This window comes from Oxyura jamaicensis, chromosome 2, assembly GCF_011077185.1.
Source record: "Oxyura jamaicensis isolate SHBP4307 breed ruddy duck chromosome 2, BPBGC_Ojam_1.0, whole genome shotgun sequence".
Taxonomy (NCBI): Eukaryota; Metazoa; Chordata; class Aves; order Anseriformes; family Anatidae; genus Oxyura; species Oxyura jamaicensis.
In genome coordinates this window covers 15,749,580-15,767,424 of record NC_048894.1, presented here as the reverse complement: position 1 = coordinate 15,767,424, position 17,845 = coordinate 15,749,580, and the positions used below count along the sequence as shown (strand labels likewise).

General features: G+C 40.8%; 1 protein-coding gene across 3 annotated transcripts in view; it reads right to left on the bottom strand.

The window, feature by feature from the left end:
* The window catches only part of ZNF438 (zinc finger protein 438), a 52,125-nt gene extending 34,826 nt beyond the window's left edge, over nucleotides 1–17,299 (bottom strand). For all 3 annotated transcript variants that reach the window (XM_035318906.1, XM_035318907.1, XM_035318908.1), the window contains exons 1-3: nucleotides 17,171–17,299; nucleotides 15,965–16,046; nucleotides 15,412–15,465 (exon numbers count right to left, since the gene is read on the bottom strand). The gene's annotated coding sequence lies outside the window, so the exon portion shown is untranslated. The remainder of the gene's footprint in view (nucleotides 1–15,411; nucleotides 15,466–15,964; nucleotides 16,047–17,170) is intronic.
* Nucleotides 17,300–17,845: the final 546 nt, after the last annotated feature.

The following is a 17,845-nucleotide window of genomic DNA, read 5'->3' as shown; positions in this document are numbered from 1 at the left end:
GAAAACTTCTGATTATCCGAGTTACAAGCATAATATTGCATCTAAATAAAGCAGAATTACTCGCAGCCTGAGAATATCACACAGCAACCAACTAAAAGCATGAAATAATACAATAAGGATTATGACAAAAAAAAAAATATGCCTGTAGCAGGGTAATTAAGCTAGTGCTCTTGAATTAAGTATCAAAACTTGGGTTTCTTATCAACCCAACAGTGCAAAGAACCTCCAGCTACCATATCTGACATTGTTATTAAAAAAGTTAATATATCAGCACGTTATAACTCCTCACACCCTAAAACACCACTTGGATCTTGCTGAACACTGTGAGAAAATGGCATAAAGGTGATGGACAGCAAGCTTCACTCGCATTCTGACAGGTGGCTCCTCCAGGTGAAAGCTGAAGAGCAGCTTGAATGTACCACACAGAAACTTTCAGCGCCTTCGCAGAACACATCACTTCAGATCCCACACCTCTGAAGCCATTATTTTTCAGCAGTATGCAGTTACTTGTATTAAAAAGAAAAATAAAACCTTGTGTTTACTGTTTATATACCTCAAAATGAAAATCAGAAAGAAAATCAGAAGAAATACGGGATAATTGAACTACATGTCAATGAGAGAACTGAGTAATATCCTCTAGTGTTTGTTTTTTTATATATATATAAAGATATGCAACTACAGCAAAGAAATCAAAAGCAAAAAATAATCCTGAAAGCTCAACTAAGTAGTTCTACATTCAAGCACGCTTAAAATGATTTGCCAATTACATGGTCAGAAGTGAGACACTACAGTCAAAATCTGTCTTTTTAATATCATAACCTATTTTCCAAATGAATTAAGAAAAGAATATTTAATGTGAACTAGAAGTCATTCAATGAAGATTCAGCAAATTCTAAACCCACACACTTCATTTGTCACATATTTGGCTGCTAAATCTGACTCTGAAAGACTGATGTGTTACCTTATTATTATTTTTTAAAAGGATTTCTCTTGGGATTGCACAGCAAAGGAATGAGTGTGCAGCCTATCTTACACAGGAAGGAGAGATTTTTATCCTTAAAAACAGGAGGTTCGCCCACATGATCACCTGGGACAGACTTGGCCAGTGCAAGCAGGCTAGGAGGTTATAGGAGCCTGGGAATGTTTAACATCAAGAAAGTAATTACAGCCCAGCAAGATCAGAAGGAATTACACAGGAAATGTGAACAGTAACCCTTTCATGCCAAAAAAAAAAAAAAAAAAATCATGAAAAACTGAGCTCTCTGCTGCCAAACTACAAGGCTGTGCAAACCCATTGCAAAACACAGGAATGGAAAAAACACTACATATTACTAGGCTATAAATTCCCAACGATGTGATAAAGCTATACTTCCAAGAACAGAAGAAAACCTCTGGCCTTTCCTGTTGCCATGCACATGCTCTGTAATTAAAGCTCAGAAGAAACATGAAAACATTTCCAACACCACGTAAGAATGGTACGTTGCCTCTTCTAAATTTTTTCTTTTAATTTGATGCTGACCAAACAGCCTCCTCCCTAGAAGGTGGTCAAACATCTTGTTCTTATTTAGTCATGGGAAACTGCCTTCCAAAACAAATAGCACATTATCCAAGCAAGAATACTAACTCTCTCAGTTATCTATTTTGTAAAAATCCATCTCCCAAATTCTGAAATACACCCCATAGCTCAATAGAATAGGTTCAAGTTATCCTATGCATTCAATAGTAGAGGGATCTCTGTTCTCTAGAGACACAAATGGAATTTGAGTATTCTGAGTGTAATGCAATCCACTTACAAAGCTTCCAAGTGACAGTTTGGAAACTGAACAAGATCGTATACATGAGCTCTTCAAACAGACCTGCAAAACATTTTTATTAAGGAAGAGACTTTTTTTAAGCTCTCCACTAAAGAAAATTGTACCACTTGGATCTATTAATAGATAATGCTCCAAAGTATCAGCAAATAACCCTGATCAGACAAGAGACAAGCAATAAATCACCCAAGCATCAGTTGTTTTTTTAAATGAATTTGCTGATTAAAAGTTTTGAATATATTCTCATTATATTAAACAAAAATAAGATCCCCTACAGTAAGTATGAATCAGAATGAACAAATCTCCCCAAAAATGGGATATACAAGTACTTCCCTGATTTAGAAAAATTAGTTTGTCTTATTTACACAACATACTTCTTCAATTGTCATTTCAGTTATGCATCAGAACAGCACTACCACTGTGATGACACATTACATTTGCAGTGTATCTCCATACCAGCACTTCAGCTTTTCCTCCATCTTGTCACCCAGGTAATCCCCTCTATTTCTATTTATTACAGAAGTTCTCCTTTCCTCATCTGTTCTACTTGATTCTCATTTTGTTTCCTTTTCCTTGCCTTCAGGTCTAAGATGGATCTTTCACATCACCAACTCTGCATGCAGCACAAACTCCTGCACGGCCGATACCTACCTTCAGCCACCTGTTAGTGAAAACACTAAGTAAATAAGCACAGCTTATGAAACACCAAAATATGAAAATACACAAGAAGCACATGAGAATTTTGAAGTGTGGGCATGCAGACAGGGCAGATATGGTGTAAGGAAGAACCAAATCAAGGCCAGAAAGTCATTGCACATCATGGCTTGCACAAGTCATGCAAGCATGCAAACTGGCATCCTTTCGGAGACAAAACTGAAATGTGAAACTACTACTTCCTATTTTACTGAGATGGAGGCTGAAAAAGAGGCAAGCACCATGGCCTCATCTTGGAGGTAAAGGATACTACAATAAAGTTCCATTTTCTCCTGTGCAAAACCTAATCTTCTAAGGGCTGGTGATTTGCAAACCCAAGCCAAGCTCTCCCCAGTCAATACACGTTCTGAGATTACAGTCACTGCTCCTAAACGTCTGCCTCCACAGAAGATTAATTTGTCAGCAGTACAGTGTCTGTACAATATATTATCTGAAAAAGTGCAAATGTAGATTCAGCTACACTAAATTTTCCATGGCTACAAACTCGATCCAAATCTATCCACAACAGATTACGCTGCAGATCAGTCAGAAAAGCATTTCCAAATTGCGGCAGGACATTCTGTCTTCAAAAGGACTTGTGCACGTCACGCAGAAATATTTCCAGCGATGCTGCCATCTTTCAATTGAATTATGACAGTGCCAACGTGGATAAAACCTTTTGGTAGTCCACCAAGGTTAGCTGACCAGCCCGAAAGCCTCTTTGCTCCAGCAAAGAGCCAACTTGTAGGCCTCTTACTGTGCGGATGAACTGATGGCGACAACGCTGGGAAACGTTTCTTGTACCTCCCTTGTGCAGGCAACACAGCAGAAGCTGAGGATTCCCTTCAATGCACACATCTTTAACTGACTCTTCTCTGGACTCTGAAGCTGTGTTGTGGCTCACCAGTGTGCACTGCTAACAGGAAATTCTTCTGCAACCCAGTTTTCCTCCTGACCTCTTTACTGGACCTCTTTAGAATTTTTATCTGAAAAGCAGTAATTTACCGCTGAAAACTGAGAGGTTACGGGCATTCGTTTTATTGCCAGAAATACAGCTGATTTTAAGTGAGGACAGTAAGGAATGTCCTATTCTGGGCCTGTGAACCCAGTTTATAATGAAAAAAGAGAATTCCAAAGATACTGGTTTTGAAATTTATTAGGCTTCTAAATTTGCTTGGAGATTTCAATACATTGAAAACTTTCACTTTTGGGGGCACCTACACACAGTCAACTCCACGTGTCAGCCTTCCCATGTAGTCTGTTCCATACTGCAAGTCAAGGCACTAAACAATTTCTCCTTCTCAGTATAAAACAGTTTGCTAAATATATTTACCAAAGACGGAATTACTTCCCTCAGATACCTGCACCACTCATATGTAAATAACAGATAGAGACCATTAAAAAAAACGAAACTGTTATTTGTAAATACCCTCCAAGAAAGTATGTTATTCTCTGCCAATCAAGTCTCATTTTTTTTAATTTATCTATTAACATTTAATTCCTAGTATTTTGGAAATGGTCTCTCTCGTGCCTGATGTCTGAATGTTATAAGGTCACAATCCAAGTAAATTGCTTTCATTAACAGCACTCATTTTTAAAAATATAACTCCAGTTAGACAAAAAAAAGGCTTAAACTGTCCAGAATAACTATTTCTGCCATTACTGAAGTGTCCCAGGGTTAAGAAGGACACAGGACACTTAGCCTGCTCTATTTCCTTGACAAAGCAGGGCAGTTCCGACAGTACGTAGATGTCACCCTTATGACATTATTCCGATTTCATGCATTTTCCATGCTCCAATCAAAGCCCATTACTCCACAGCTTCCGTAGATCAATGTTGTTGTTTTCTTTTTTTTTCTGTTTTCTGATTTTTTTTTTTCTGAAATGAACAGCTTCCTGAAACTGGAATTGATGTATACAGAACCAACAATTGTATAGTGAAGCATTTCTATCAACTTACTTAGCAGCCTTTTTAGTCTAAAGAATTCATCTGCTTCTCAAAAGCTGATCAAATAAATCTCTCAAAAGATTCTTAAATTCTCTAAATGCAGTTTGATTTAAAAAAAAAAAAAAAAAAAAAAGTAGTTCTATTTTAGTCTTGCAGAGGCAAATAAGCTTTTGGGTACTGAAATTTGAAAAATGTCACATTCCAATAAGCATCAATATTACATATTTTGAAGATTTTTATACACAAAATACCTCCAAAAAGGTTTTAAAAATAATACCATTATATCAATTACACCTTAATAATATCACTAACCAAAGGTTTTTATGAGAAATAGAGTGTGCCTGAGAACCAGCTTACTTTTATGCCAGAGGCTACAGCCAGTGGTACAGTGCACTGTTTAAAGATATGGTCAGTTCCTGCTTCTACTGCTACGCACAAATCAGATGCGGAACAGAATTGCAGGCCACTTTCCCTTCTGTGACCCATCAACATCAGAAACAAATTATTTGTGTATTTCACATGTTACCAACTGTTAAACGCGTGAAAGATACGAGAATGTCAGAGAGTGAAAACACTACTTATGTACTACACAGTGTACTTTTCTTTTTTTTTTTAAGGAAACGTGTTTTTCTGCTTGTCTGAAACAAGACCACAGAACTACCAAAGGGCTGCTCTCAACATTCTAGTCAGTCTTACCCACTATCTGTAAGGACCAAAACCAGACCTCAAAACTGTACGCAAGCACCCAGACCTTACATTATTACATGTGTGTAAATGTATTACATTTACCTATTCCTGTAAATTTAAGTTATTTTTACCCTAAAAATGTCAATGCTTCAAAAGGTTTCCAAAAGCTGCATTTTGCTCTCCCAGCATGCCACCAAATTAGAGCAATTATAGATTAACGCGTTCCAAATGTAATAGATTATTGTTCTATAAAGAACATGACAATTATTCTGAATAATTAACAGTATACAAAAGCATTATCACATGCACCTAAGCACGTCATAAGAGATTATTAAAGTTATGGTTTAAAAAATAATTTCAGTTCCTTAATAACTTCTCTGGCTACTGAAAAAAGCCCTCAACTGCTCAGCACTTGTTCCATGAGTAACAAGAAGCCTCTCGGTAGCTGTATGTAGACTCCATTTGGCTTCAGCTGCCAGAGAAGATACAGAAGCCAGCTCCCCTTGCAATAGGCAGCTATCTTCACAGTACACTAGGATATAAAGGCAAGTTTAACACTTACGTAGCATTTTGAAAAAGAAATAGGGGTGTGATCCTTGCAGGTCTTGATCTAGCCGAAAAGGAATCTATGCTTTCATGCTTCTTTTATAGTGAAATTCATCAGGTAGTAGAAACCTTTAAAAATGTGATTAAGCGATCAAGAATAAAGCCTTTAAATACAGAATCCGTAACTTACAGTTTTTTCAAATGTTTGTTTACTGCAGTGTTTGCAGTAAAGAAAGGAATTTGACAGCCAAGTGAAAAATACCCAGCAGAAATTAGGTACAGGACAGGCATATCGGTTCTAAAGGGCAAAGGGGTCCAGGAAGGCTGGGCGCTCTTCAAGAGGCAAATCCTAATGGCGCAGGAGCGGTCTGTTCCCATGTGCCCAAAGATGAGCCAGCGGGGAAGAAGACCAGCCTGGCTGAACAGAGAACTGTGGCTTGAGCTTAGGAGAAAAAAGAGGGTTTATAATCTTTGGAAAAGTGGGCAGGCCACTAGGGAGGACTATAAGGATGTAGCGAGGCTGTGCAGGGACAAAATTAGGAAGGCCAAAGCTCATCTGGAGCTCAATCTGGCTACTGCCATTAAAGATAACAAAAAACGCTTTTATAAATACATCAACACAAAAAGGAGGACAAAGGAGAATCTCCATCCTTTACTGGATGCAGGGGGAAACTTAGTTACAAGAGATGAGGAAAAGGCGGAGGTGCTCAATGCCTTCTTTGCCTCAGTCTTTAGCGGCAATACCGGTTGTTCTCTGGATTCCCAGTACCCTGAGCTGGTGGAAGGGGATGGGGAGCAGGATGTGGCCCTCACCATCCACGAAGAACTGGTTGGTGACCTGCTACGGCACTTGGATGTGCACAAGTCGATGGGGCTGGATGGGATCCACCCAAGGGTACTGAGAGAACTGGCAGAGGAGCTGGCCAACCCACTATCCATCATTTATCAGCAGTCCTGGCTATCGGGGGAGGTCCCAGCTGACTGGCGGCTAGCGAATGTGACGCCCATCTACAAGAAGGGCCGGAGGGCTGACCTGGGGAACTACAGGCCTGTCAGTTTGACCTCAGTACCAGGGAAGCTCATGGAGCAGATCCTCTTGGGAGTCATCATGCGGCACTTGAAGGGCAAGCAGGCGATCAGGCCCAGTCAGCATGGGTTTATGGAAGGCAGGTCCTGCTTGACGAACCTGATCTCCTTCTATGACAAAGTGTCGCGCTGGGTGGACGAGGGAAAGGCTGTGGATGTGGTCTACCTTGACTTCAGCAAGGCTTTTGACACCGTCTCCCACAGCATTCTCCTCAAGAAACTGGCTGCTCTTGGCTTGGACTGGCGCACGCTTCGTTGGGTTAGAAACTGGCTGGATAGCCGGGCCCAAAGAGTTGTGGTAAATGGAGTCAAATCCAGTTGGAGGCCAGTCACTAGTGGCGTCCCCCAGGGCTCGGTGCTGGGGCCGGTCCTCTTTAACATCTTCATCAATGATCTGGATGAGGGCATTGAGTGCACCCTCAGTAAGTTTGCAGATGACACCAAGTTAGGTGCGTGTGTCGATCTGCTCGAGGGTAGGAAGGCTCTGCAGGAGGATCTGGATAGGCTGCACCGATGGGCTGGGGTCAACTGCATGAAGTTTAACAAGGCCAAGTGCCGGGTCCTGCACCTGGGGCGTAATAATCCCAAGCAGAGCTACAGGCTGGGAGATGAGTGGTTGGAGAGCTGCCAGGTGGAGAAGGACCTGGGAGTGATAGTGGACAGTCGGCTGAATATGAGCCAGCAGTGTGCTCAGGTGGCCAAGAAGGCCAACGGCATCCTGGCTTGTATCAGAAATAGTGTGACCAGCAGGGCTAGGGAGGTGATCGTCCCCCTGTACTCGGCTCTGGTGAGGCCGCACCTCGAGTACTGTGTTCAGTTTTGGGCCCCTCGCTACAAGAAGGACATCGAGGTGCTTGAGCGGGTCCAAAGAAGGGCGACGAAGCTGGTGAGGGGCCTGGAGAACAAGTCCTACGAGGAGCGGCTGAAGGAGCTGGGCTTATTCAGCCTGGAGAAGAGGAGGCTCAGGGGCGACCTTATCGCTCTCTACAGATACCTTAAAGGAGGCTGTAGAGAGGTGGGGGTTGGCCTGTTCTCCCACGTGCCTGGTGACAGGACGAGGGGGAATGGGCTAAAGTTGCGCCAGGGGAGTTTTAGGTTAGATGTTAGGAAGAGCTTCTTTACTGAAAGGGTTGTGAGGCATTGGAACAGGCTGCCCAGGGAGGTGGTGGAGTCACCATCCCTGGAAGTCTTCAAAAGACGTTTAGATGTAGAGCTTAGGGATATGGTTTAGTGGGGACTGTTAGTGTTAGGTTAGAGGTTGGACTCGATGATCTTGAGGTCTCTTCCAACCTAGAAATTCTGTGATTCTGTGATATATTATGCTAATCAAATTGTGTTAGTTTCAGCATTTCATCTTAAGCAGAAGAGCATCCCCTCAACTGGTCAGAACTGTAAAATTGTGCACTCGACAGGATTTACCTGCAGCCTGAATAAACATCACAGCAGCTGTTGACAAAAACTTGGCTTCCTTTTAGGGAAGCAAAAAGACTTCACTCAATCCTCTTGGACCAGAGGTGACCACAATTATTTAAGGGCTTGTCACTTTGTCACTGAAATTGACAACCTAGCCAAGAAACTCAAAATGCTACAGCTAAAAAGCAAGCTGCTTTGTCCTTTTTTCCTTTAAGCATGACATCTACATTGTTCATCAGCAAAAAATAGGAAAGACTTGTTCCCAAATGTGAATTGCATATTCCAATCATGACCTTATAAGCCCTGAGGAGAACAGAGCAAGTAAGTATACTACGTACCTTACAGATATGAAGCTTCTGACAACTCATTCCACTGCACCATTTGCCTTTAAAAAAAAGTCAGGCTTTTTCATTACATTCTGATTAAGCACACAATACTATAGATTCCTTCTATTTCAAATCTCATCTCTCCTGAAAATGATAAGAGTTGCTACAATCACCCCATTAGAACCAAAAGACCCAAAGCAGGAGGAAGCATGGTTTTTATAAAGCACAAGATTAAGGAGCATTATCTCAAGGAAAATCAGAAGATTTATTACTATCCTCCTCTTCAGATTACTGTATAAGCAATGCTTTTTCATCACAGGAAAAAAAATCCCTCAGGCTCCACAAAGTATTAAGTACATCATTATCCATGTAAGACAACAGAGTTGGCACAACTCTCAAATATAGCACCCTGTGATCAAAACCACTGCAAATTAGTCTGTGCTTATGTTCTCATCATCTACAAACTGTACTGCTGCAACAGATATTCTTGAAGTGCACGTAGGTGATGAGCAAAAAAAAAAAAAGATAAGAAAGATAAACAAGCAACCATTCTACTAACAAGTTATACGGTGTTTTCAGAATTGTCTCTATCAAGAGAAAGATAAAATACTTCCAGTCCAAAAGATAAAAAGGCAGTAACTTTTGAAGCGTTCTTCTCATTACAAAAGAAAAAAGAAAAAAAAAACAACACAACAACCTTCCCCAGGATCCCACACACATCTGGCACCCATTTGCTTATGAGAAGACTGGCAACATGTAGCAGTGGCTTTTAAATGCCTGTTTTTGAAAAAGTGATGATCCCTGAAAAGTAAAGCTTACTATTTAGATGTTCCAACCGTAAGTAACAGTTAAAGTTGACCACTATTTTAGGCTTATCATCCTGACAGAGTACCTCTTAATTACTGAAGTTTTTCCTGTCTTGACAGGGGAATTCTGTGTTTAAGAATCACACAGAAAATGTTTCAGTATAAATCTTGGCTATTCTAAACCAGAAAAAAATCCCACAGGTCACTGAGCTACCATCTCTAGGATGAGTTCCCCATAATTAAGGTATCAATTATAATTTCACAGGCATATGCTGTTTTATAAATAAACTCCACAACGTGAGCTGTAGGAAAGAATGCCTGTGTCAATGCACCAGCCCTTGCAACATGGCAAGGTTTGTATTGAATGCCAACTCTGAATGTTACAGTATGGATTCTAACATGGAAAAAAAATAGGAGAAAGTCTTCCCCCTTATAACCATCCTCACAGATTCCCACAAGCTTTCTGAATTGTTTTATTCCTGTCACAGCACCTCCCTGACATCTGCTCTTTGCTAGAGCCAAATACAACAAATTTAAGTCAGGCTGTTGCTAAATACACCCAAAAAAAGTAAGAACTGCAGCCTCCACTAAATGGATTGAAAAGGACATGGCAGTGGGAATGAGCAAACGCTGATCCTGTAGCCTTTTCCTGCTGAACACTGCTTTTGAAGCTTTTGTTTATCACTGGGGTTTGTATTTGATAGAGACTGAAAGCACGTGTAGTTTCTAGGACTTGAACCATACCAAGAGAGAAAACTGGCACAGGGACAAGCATGTTCATTTAATAAAGATACCCTCACTGCTATCTTTTATGACTTTTTACATAGTTGCTGGAAGTTGGCTGGATGACACTGAAAGCCAATGTTAGCTCATCTCACCATCCCTAAAACCTCCATCACTCCAGGTACAGAATAAACTCGTGAACTGACTTGGATTAAAGTATTTCAAGTATTTCTGTTGCCTGGACTCAAGGCGTGAGTCCAGGCAACAGAAAAATCAACGGTGAATAGAACAACGTCTCACAGAACCATTAGGGTTGGAAAAGACCTCCAAGATCGTCTGCTCCAACCATCCCCCTACCACCAACGTCACCCACTAAACCATGTCCCCAGACGCCACGTCAAACCTTTCCTTGAACACCTCCAGGAACGGTGACTCCACCACCTCCCTGGGAGCCCGTTCCAATGCCTAGCTAGTTTCACTAGTGGCAAGTCACAAAACCAACTGCCCTACATAACGTCTGTGCAAATTGATGAGGACCCCAATGTTACTGCTATGTTACCTTTTCTCTGCAATGTTACTGCAATGTTACCTTTTCTCCTGTATGCAAACTAGGGGTGATCTGAATTCCTTGACTCCCGCCATCAATACATGGTTTTGGGGGGAACTTCAGTGGAAAAGATGCCAATGAAAAAAAAAAGTCTCAAATAATTAAAAAAAAAAAATGAAGTTTTATATTCTCCCAGGGAAAAAAATAAACTGAATCAGTGTCATTAAATATTATTGCACCCTAAATTATCCCATTTCTATAAGAAAACTCCTAAATTAAAATCATCCCTGGAATGCAGAGCTCACTGTTTCATCAACATTAATATATCCTTTCTCCATTTGCCAGCGTGATTTCCCAGAATGTTCCATACTCTTGTATCATGAACCAACAGAATAAAAGCTGAATTACTTTTTTCAAACCATTCATCATTCTGGGTATTTGTGTTACATTTCTTTTATTTATTTATTTATTTTTGCCTTTGAAAGGTTGAACAATCCAACTTTTTTCAGTTTCTCTTCATACAAGCAATTTTCCACCCCCACACACACCACTCCTTTAGCTTTCTCTCAATCTCCTCTCCTCCACACCTCCCTTTTTCCAGGAGGTATCCAGCACCACGGTGTGATGACATGCCATACCACAGCACGATACTGATTTTTACCATAGTTTTTCATTTTCTATACTATTCTCCATCACACATTTTACCTAAGCTAATGTTTGTTTACTCTGATTTCAAGTACGAACACATATCAGAAGTTAACCAAACTCTCAGGAACAAGATTCTTCACACCCAGTCCCCTGCTTTGAAAATGTGCTATCATGAATGTTTGAAGACACTCTTTCAGGCCAGGTAGCTTTGCTCCCCTCTTCTTTAGCATAATTTCTTGCTCACTTCTCACCCATTACAGTCCCAAATCTCTGTTATATCCTCACTAGGATACCTTTCCAGAAAGAAAATCACTGATTTCTGAGAAGATAAAGACGGAATAAGCAAAGGTAACTGCAGAATTGCAAACTTTTCACCATCAGGACTGACGTAAGGCAGTAACTGTGCTTCTGCATAAGAACAACTCCGTAACGCAATACAGTGGACTTGCCCTTTGAAAAATTAAGATTTAAATAGACATCATAACACGTATATATATGAAAAAGAACATTCTACATCCCACTAACCTTACAAGAACTTCCAAGCAAACATCCCTGAATTAACTTAATAAAACATCATAGATACTATATTGACCATTAAAGGGTAAATATCCAGTCAAAATTAGGCAAAACTTCCCAAGAAAAAGGCGCATCTGAAGCTGTGAAGTCACAACTGCCTATGGCTACTTTTGTCTGAGAGCTTAAAAAAAAAAAAAAAAAAGAGAGAATCAAACAAAGCATCTCAATTGTTTTTCCTCTGACAGGAACAATATTGTAAAGTTTGTTTAATACTGCCATTTAGGAAAAAACATAATAGTGTTTGACCCAGCTCTGTTCCTAAACACTTTACTAGAAAGAACAAACCATTTTTGAAAATAACAGAAGACAGCTGAAGGCATTTGGGTGGTCTCAGTGTCAGTCCCGAAATACAGATGAGTACTTCCTTTCCAAATCCAGTAACAATTCATTTTCCTTCTTCAGAAGTGCCTCCAAAATTGCTTATGACAATAGCAATAAATCCCACTAAATATCCATATTACTAATGTAGGAGATTTTACTGACAGATTGGTAACTTAAGAAGTGCTTGATTCATCATACACAGAGCACATCTGCACAACAAGCTATGCAGCTTTGTATAGACTGCTCCTTTTGGATTCTCTAACAGCACTTTGGGGTATTCATGTACTTTTAAGAGAGTGCATGTCATTAACAGAGACACTGAACGTTGGAGTGAACACTGATATTTAAACTCTACTGTCTCGCTTCCTAAAAATATGGATCTACCTTATTTCTTCACCACCTGCTCTGTTTTAACTGAGCTAACAAAGACCAAGAACTGTCAGAATCTAGTGTCTTCGTGTATGTAGCGGTACTTCACTGAAACAGCAGCCTGATACAAACCTGAGATTACAGGCACTCAGAGAACTGACAGACTGTAACCTCACTTCAGGAGGTAAAACCACTCAGGGAAAGGCCAAAAAAAGCCTGAGATTAAGTTTTGTACTGATGCTATTTAAAATCAATGACATGTAGAATACTGAAACAGGGTACAAAGCAGTAACAGGAAAAACCCTGCTTTCTATTTTTCATCCAAAAGAACCACAAATGTACATATAAGAAAAGCAAAGTGGCAAAGAAGCATGACTACAGCAGAAATCACATTGGTTTGAACTGTAATCTGTCACCATACATAATTTATGAGAATGTTCTTCCTAAGCAACAGCCCTTAGAAGAGCCGAATTCCTTTCAGTTGTCACTTATAATGGTCAAATAACAAATCAAGTAGTCAGAAGATGCACCCTTAAGGCCTTGTTTGGTTTGGTTTCTGGTGTTTTAAAGAGGGCAAGTGAAATCATTAATTCCTACAGATATTCCAACCTTCATTTACTGATAATATCTTTGTATGGGAGACTGATTAGGGAAATGTTTCTTTCTGGCTGATCTGCCAAATTCAGCCAAATAGCAAGACTCCGCTATGAACTTAGAAGCCACCTATCATCCCAAACCAATTCCACTGACAGGTCCAGGTAAGCCTTTCTGGTGTGGTGTCATTCTCCCAGCAACCCTTGCACCTACTTACATCAAACATTTTCTGAGCTGCTTTTCCACCTCAACGCACCTGCCTTTCTCAGCAAGAAGTCAAGCAGGCCACAAGAACATTCCCGGTCTTTCCACCTTCCTGTCTCCCCAGAGACTTACTGTGACAGGGGCATTTTAGCAGGACGGGACACTCAAAAGCTCGTCTCAGCACGTGACCTCTCTCTGGCATTAAACATGACTATGTTTTCTAAACCAACAATCTTGTTCTTGGCCTTTCTGAAAAACAATAAATGACTAAGCCACAGAATGAAACTACAGGACACATACACAGACATTAAGATCCTATTGCATCCACTAAAAGTTTCACTTTAAAAAAAAAAAGTAAATAGAGATATATAGATTACTCACAGTACTAAATACTGCAGAATTTTACACTTTATATAATCCGGTGAAAAAAGCTTCACCACAAACAAAGTGACCACAATGCATCACAACTCTGAAAGACGTGCTGAGCTATATATTATTTCCTTTCCATTTGTGCACTGCTTGTAAGCGTATTGACAGCTCAATGCTAAGCCTGTTTCAGTATCAGGACTCTGGCCAGCCTGCCCTCAGGCAGGACTCTGAGTACAGTACACCCTTCAATAAAATGACAAAAAAAAGAACCAAGAATAGAAAGAATATTTCACAAGCTTATGTGAGGAAATGGTTCTTTCCTAAAGTAGTAAAAAGAGTGAAGTGACAAACCAAAGACAGTCTTTCCTTGTTTAATGCACAGCACAGTTGTAGCACTGTTAGATGGATGGCGTTTTGATTACACTTTTGGTATTAATTAGTAAGAATTAATAAATGATGATGTATCACTATACAAACTGTGATAACATTTCCTAAAACATTTAATTATGTTATAAATACCAAGGAAATCATTCATTTAATAAATACAAAATGCTTGAGTATCACTGCCCTCAGTTTAATCAGCTTATTCAGGGCAAACCAATACCTGCAAACAATGTGCTACAGGAAGTCAAAGACACAATCAGCAAACATCCGGTGAGGAGTAGGATGGTTTCTACCCAGCTGTTCTGTGCATTTTCATGAAGTCATACAGAGAAAATAAAAGATGACATGATTCTACAAACACCATTTTAAGGTAACAGTAAGAACCTGTTTGCTATGCCAGCAAGAGAAATCAGGGAAGCAAAAAGTGACTGTAAGTTTTTATTTCCAAATTTAAAAAAAATATATATCATTAAAGATGTACACCATAGGTATTTTTAATATTTACATTGTACAGGAGTTTACACTTCACTCTACTCTGATAATAACAATATGCAAATATTCTGCATAAGTGCTCGAGTATTACCCAAGCATAACTGTTCTGTTATTTGTTGGTATTTGTCTTGTAAAAATATATGTTCATATTTTATCTTTTTTTTAAAAAAAGTATTCTGGTTCTCCATAAGTCAGTGTTTAATTTTTATTGTTATAATTAAGTCTAAGCAAATAAGGACAAAATCTTAACTTGATTGCAGATAAGGATAAGCATTACAAAATCTTTTACTGCTCCTGAACCAATATTTTCCATGGAAATTTTGAACGCAGTTCCATTGGAGTATACCAATAGACCTTGATGACATTACAGAAATGGTTCAAAAAAAACCAACACCATCATGCCAAGCATGAAAATAAAAACGCTCTAAATAAGGAGGAAATTGCATAAATTGAGTGAATCTTTCTTTGACCCCATTTGAACAGAATATAGAACACAAGATTCTGAAACACTTTGCGGTATTTTCTCAGTCCAGTTTTACAATAGTATAGAAACATGCAAACCATCGGAACAGGACAGATTCTAAAATTTCCATTCAAAGAATGCAGAACTAAAATGCATCAGCTACGTAAGGCTGTCTGCATCTAATCTTTTAACCAAAGCTAAACACACAGTAGCTTACTAGAATTGAAAGGACGTAAGCTAGTTAGATCTACCATTAGAAAGAGGTGCTTCTTATGAGGTAACTGAATACTGAATTCAAACTCTACTTTACAATATGCAATCTCTTTGTGCTCAAATAAAAACAGATTAAAAAAAAAAAAAAGAATATTCTGCAAGGATCTTAACTGTATTCTTTCAAAGTACCCACCTTTCACATCCTGTTCCTGCTATGGCCAATAAAATATTTCATCCATCTCAATCCCTGTTTTAAAGAAAACAAAAAACAGAAAGTCCCAGTATCTCAGGAAATGTATTTAGCAAAGGACAGAAAATCATATTAAATAAGAAAACAGAGGCATAGATTTTAGAGAGCAGTAAATAATCATGAATTCTGCTAAAACATATATTTCAATAGATCAAATAGAATGACATCTTTGAGGCATACCATATGTTTACAGTGATTTGAATTAGAAATTACAGTAATAAATACTTCAAGCAATATTGTTAATAAAGTAACTGATGAAGTTAACACATTCCTGATTTGATCACTTATTTTTTAAAACTCTGTTAAGTTTCTGTAATTGTAACTGTACTAATGTTTTCAGCAAGCTTCAGATCAAAGCTGTACTTCTGTCACTTGGCCATGCATTTCATTTTGACCTGACAACATCTAACTCGTTAGGTACAAATAAATGCATGAAACTATCACCATTCTCACATAAAGATTTAAAACATTAAACCACTTCCATAAACAATATTACCTCTTCACATAAAAATGCTCGAAACACCTCAAGTCACTGATGAAGAACATTCTGTTGGTCTAACACAGCATAATCATTGAACCTGTACATTAAAAACATGTACATATACATATCAGTTACTAAGTATATCTGAGGTTTCATAATGAGGAAGTCAGAAATACCTTAACATACACTGTCCTCACTATTTCCAACATTCTCACAAATGAGAAACCGATGCATAGGAAACTGGTGTTTCCTTGTTGAATACTCTGAAAAACACCTTAGTTACAGAATATCTGGTTACCCCAAAGTTTATTACTTCAGCAGCTTGGGCAAAGGTTAAGAACATTTGAACACAGTGTTAGTTTTATTCTGATTCCCCAGCTATGTTTCAAGAAAACCATATACTGGACCACTACAAAAAGTATTTTAAACTTGCACCATAACTGCTCTAAGAATTTTCCTTCCTTTTCCTTTCTGATTTTTAAGAGACTTTAACTTCGAAAAAGTCTGATTCTTTTAGCAAGTGAGGCAGAAAAAAAAAGATATGCCCTCATCCCTTAAATGTACACTTTGTTTTGCATAAAAATAGCTTTAAAAAGCTTAACTACACATAAAACTAGTACTAGAAATGCATTGGTGTGATAAACTTAGACTAAAAAAAAGAGGCAGCTCAGTATCTTGGTTGCTGAGCAGCCCTGTGAAAAACAAGCTGTGCACGAGAGCTCCTGCGATTTGAGGGAGCTGTGCAGTTACCTCATCTTGTTCTTTTATTTGGTCTTTTATTATGGAATAATTACATGAAGGCCCATTAACAATGGCATGCTACAGGTTCAGATAAACGAATACACGCGAATTTAGGACTGCAATTCCCGGACTATGCCAGGTACGCTGCACAGCAGCGAAGGACTGACAGTTGCCTGTGACCTCAGGTTATTAATCAGCTCCAGACCCGGTTAACACGGATAAAATAAAGCAGCTGAGCACCAGCAGCGACCTGAGGCGCACCGGGCCGCCCCGAGGGGCGAGATTTGGCACCCCGGCTGCCATGTAGGCACGGAACCGGGCAAGCCTCTGGCCAGGGGGTGCCTTTGGGGCCAAGCTCCCTCAGCGGAGGCTCCATCCCGCCCCGCCAGCCCCGCTGCCCCTCACGGGCCCGCTCCCCCCTCGGGCCCGCCCCCCCCTTCCCGCCCCGGCCCGTCCCGCCGCGGGGGGCAGGGAACTCACACGCGCGCCCCCTCCGCCTGCTGCGTCACGCCTCCGCGACGTCACGGCGGCGGCGCGCGGTGGCGTCACCCGCCGAGGGAGTCCCGGCGCGGCGCAGGCGCGGTGGCGCCCCGCGGATGGGTGGTGGGGGAGGGGGTTGGCGGGAAAGGCGCTGAGGGGGCGGCGGGGCCGGGGGGGGGAGCGGGCATGGGGCTGGCCGCCCCTGGCGGCGTGTGGCAGGGCGCGGCTGCGGGGTTGCCACCGCCGGCGGGCCATGACGGCCATTCGTGCCTCCCCTTCCACATCAGCCATCGCTTACAGGGAGGCTGAGGGCAGCACATGTCCGCCTGACACAGGGCCTCACCTTCCTCGTGCTTGGCATGGAGACATGGCGCCTTGCCTTCCCCACACACCTGACATGGCACCTTGCATTCCCTGTGCCTGAGGTGGTGCCTCGCAATCCCACATACCTGACACGGTGCCTCGCCTCCCCCACATAACCTGACATGGTGCCTTGTCTCCCCCACATACCTGACATGGTGCCTCACCTGCCTCGCGCCTGACATCATGCCTTGCATTCCCCCACACACCTGACATGGCACCTCGCCTTCCCACACACCTGACATGGCACCTCGCCTTCATCACACCTCACGTGGCGCCTCGCCTTCATCACACCTCACGTGGCGCCTCGCCTTC